The 3,851-nt window shown below is 43.4% G+C and overlaps 1 non-coding gene across 1 annotated transcript; it reads right to left on the bottom strand.

Annotated features, from left to right (window-relative positions):
• Positions 1–838: 838 nt before the first annotated feature.
• On the bottom strand, positions 839–945 carry LOC120693596. Its single transcript, XR_005683056.1, has one exon. It is a non-coding gene; the product is annotated as a small nucleolar RNA R71 (small nucleolar RNA).
• Positions 946–3,851: the final 2,906 nt, after the last annotated feature.

Below are 3,851 nucleotides of genomic sequence, written 5' to 3'. Positions count from 1 at the left end.
TATCCCATCATATCAGGCTTACCTCCACTAAGTTAGTCGGTTAATATCCCTAGTAAAGTTTGTCATTCGATTCTTCGATACTCTTTAACTATAGTGCTTGCCTGAGGAAATATACGATACCTTGGAATACTCCAAGGTGAAGTGCTACAGCGGTGATTTTGTGTGCTTGCGGAATCCATATTCTATTGAGCGTAAGAAACGCCAACAAGCATTTCTGGCGCCGTTGCCGGGGAAGAAATTGGCTAAAGATTTCGTTGAATAGTTTGATAAAATTTACTAGTTTGTCACCGCTAATTTTAGCGGGATTACCATTGCTCTCGGTATCTTTGTGATTTCTGCAGAGCAGTGCAGGACCAAATTCGATCCACCACATCACTTCAACTCAGATCCAGAAAGAATTGGGTGAATTTTTTTCTTCTTCCAGAAGGAATTTTCTTAGGATCAAGGTTTGACAACGCCAGCTTCAATACCCATGGCCCAGAAGACACTCCATCAATTCTCAGCCCCGTCCAATAGCCATATCCCTACTGGACTGAACAATTACCAAGGCACTGATGGCTTTGAGAAAAAGACTGGCCTTGTCAACATGGTTCAAGCAAGTCCCTTCTGCGGAAAGGCATCAGAGGATGCCCACGCTCATCTACAGAATTTTATGGAAGTGAGCAGCATAATCAACCCAAAAGGCACTACGATGGATAATGTCTGTCTTCGTCTGTTCCCATTCTCTTTGCTTGGGAAAGCAAAGACGTGGTTCTACACCTACAAGAAAGCATTCAACACTTGGGATGCGTGCTCCAATGATTTTCTGGTCAAGTACTTTCCGATGGGCAAAACCAATGCCCTTCGAAACAGGATTTCCAGTTTTGAACAACTCCAGGACGAGACAGTCCCGGAAGCCTGGGAACATCTTCAGGAATACATTGCAGCATGCCCACACCATGGCATGGAAGAATGGCTTATCATTCAGAACTTCTTCCATGGCCTGAACCAGCGATCGCAAGATCACATGGACGCAGCAGCGGGAGGAGCATTCCTCTCCCTCGATGTTGCAGGAGCTAGAACGCTCATCGACAAGGTTGCTTCCAACCAGAGTTGGAAGGGAGATAGGCAGCCGGCCCATGCAAAAGAAATACATGAAATTGACAGTGTCAATGTGCTGGCAGCCAAGATGGATCTTCTCATGGAAAAGTTGGAATCTCCACATCAGGAGGTTAACCAAACTATGGAGTCTCAGATGACATGTGAGAAATGTGGCAATACTGGACACTCGGGCAAATCTTGCCCATTCACTCAAGAGTATGAGAACTCCATTGGGAACAACACTCCCAATGACTCAGATTATCGTCCTCAGCAAGGTTGGAATTCTAAGGCCGACCTCCCATTCGGCCGACAGCAAGGTATCAATTTTAATAATAGTTTTCAGCCCTCGCTTAAAGACTTCATTAATGGCCAAAAACAAATTAATGACAATATTACTGAGAAATTTCTTGCTAATGATAAAGTTCTTGAGTCTTTGACTATACAAATAGATGGGTTTAACTCTGTTATTAAACATCAGTTGAGTTTCAACGAATTGTTAGAAACTAAAGTAACTCAACTGGCCTCATCCTGCCTTAACCATGACACGGGGAAGCTATCCGGGCAACCGGAAGTGACCCCGAAAGAAAATCTGAGTGCGGTAGCTGTGCGGGCAAGGCAATCCGCACAGAAACCACATCTTCCGCAGGATTCATATATACCATCCTGCCTTAACCATGACATGGGGAAGCTATCCGGGCAACCGGAAGTGACCCCGAAAGAAAGTGTGAATGTGGTAGTTGTGAGGGCAAGACAATCCGCACAGAAACCACATCTTCCGTAGGATGCAAGTACACGGTGGAAGACCGTAACCGCCAAGAATACCTATGCTGAAGACGGAGTGTTGGAGGAGGCCGAAGAATCCAACACCATTGCTACCCAGGAAGACCCCGTGGAACCCCCTAGAACTTCACGGGACTGTCACGATACAACCGCCTTACCGTTTCTAGAGCGGAGAAGGAGGCCGATGGCCGACGAGCAATTCGGCAAGTTTGTTGAGGTAACTAAGAAGTTTTATGGCAACATACCACTTCTTGATACTATGCAGGTTCCCACAAATGCCAAGTATCTCAAGGATATCCTTGGCAATAAGAGGGTCCTGCCGACCACTGAGGTCGTGCTGCTTATGGATGAGTGTAGCACAGCTATACTCAATCCTCTCCTGGAAAAAAAGAAGAAATCAGGATGCTCCACCATCACATGTTCCATCGGAGCTCAATACTTTAAGCACGCTCTTTGCGATCTGCGAGCAAGCATCAACATCATGCCAAAGGTGATTTATGATAAACTTAACCATCATGAGCTTGCTCCTACTGCCATGTGTTTGCAGCTAGCAGACCAATCAGTTCGTCATCTCGGGGGGATCGCCAAGGATATTCCGGTGAAAATACAGAATTTCCTTGTCCCTGTTGACTTTGTCATTCTCGACATGGAAGTCGACACTGAGATCCCTCTCATATTGGGGAGGCCATTCTTGAGCATGACAACTGCACACATTGATGCAGGAGTTGGAGTGATCCAACTCAACATCAATGGGCAGAAGGAGAGATTCGGTTTCAAACCGAAGGATGAACAATGCTCACAGATCAAAAGTTTCAACCGGAAGAAATCCGTGAAAGAGCTGGAGAAGCCGTATTCCCTCATTGAATTCATGGAGAATCTTCGAACTCGGGAGGAGATCAAGGTGTATAACTAACAGAACGCGAAGAGGAATATCCAACGTAAGAATTTTCTGAAATTTGGGAAGAAAGAGATCGAAGTTACTCTACCTACACGGAAGGTGTAGCGGAAGAAAGCGTCGCCACCAATGTCTCCATCAGGTGACGACGATCAAACCCAAGGTATGGATAGTCTTGCTCAGGACGCGAAACTCGAGCCCTTGCCATGAGGTATGTGATAGTTATCCATTCTTGCATTTGCATATAGGATAGTTTATATTCTTGCATAATTTTCCCTTACACATAATGGCATGTTTAAATTCTCGCAAATACATTCTTTTGATTTTACATTGCATACAAAAAAAAGTCGACCAAGATGGCAGACCTACTGAGCTTCATTCAAGTTTGGGGGGGTGCCCATGTATACAGGTAAGTCATCCGACCTATCCTTTTTGTCTTGTGTCCTAAAAAAATAGTTAGTTTAAATCATTCAAAAACTCAAAAAAAAGTAAAAGTATAAAATAAAAATAAAAACAAAATAAAAACAAAATAAATGAATTAAAGCAAAAAAAAAATGTTTCATGCCTTGAATAAAACTCCCAACTCATATGTATGGAAATCCGTGTAAGCTCTTATCATGGAAATGATGAATAGTTGCTATGTCCATGCTTTGTAAGAGCCTTGTTTACAACTGTTTACTCTCCCAGTACTTGAACTAGTTGGCACATAAGTAGTTCCACTAAAATCTGGTTTGAGTGGGAGCATGAGCTTGATTTCCTAGTCTAAGTTGTTGTGAGATTTGAGATAGCCCGAATCGAAATAAAACTGCATGCTCTAGTAGGGAACCTCTCGAAATTTCTTTAAAATAAAATATGGTAAAGAATTCCCCTTTGGTTTGCATGTCCTAACCAGAGCCATAATGTTTTATTATATTAACCTATATAAGCTATCTTGAGTTATTTTGAGCTTTGCCGAATGGTGAGTTCGTTCGAGGAAGGTACTTGTCATCTACCGATCTTTCTCCTTTGCGTACCCATTGTTTTGCTAGCCTCAAAATGTCTGGCATGTCAATTACCTACTCCGGGTATTGATATCCACCTCCGCCAGACAATTCCC

The sequence above is a fragment of the Panicum virgatum genome, chromosome 9N (genome assembly GCF_016808335.1).
Source record: "Panicum virgatum strain AP13 chromosome 9N, P.virgatum_v5, whole genome shotgun sequence".
Lineage (NCBI taxonomy): Eukaryota > Viridiplantae > Streptophyta > Magnoliopsida > Poales > Poaceae > Panicum > Panicum virgatum.
Note: the sequence above shows the minus strand (reverse complement) of the source record. Positions and strands in the feature narration are given on the sequence as shown.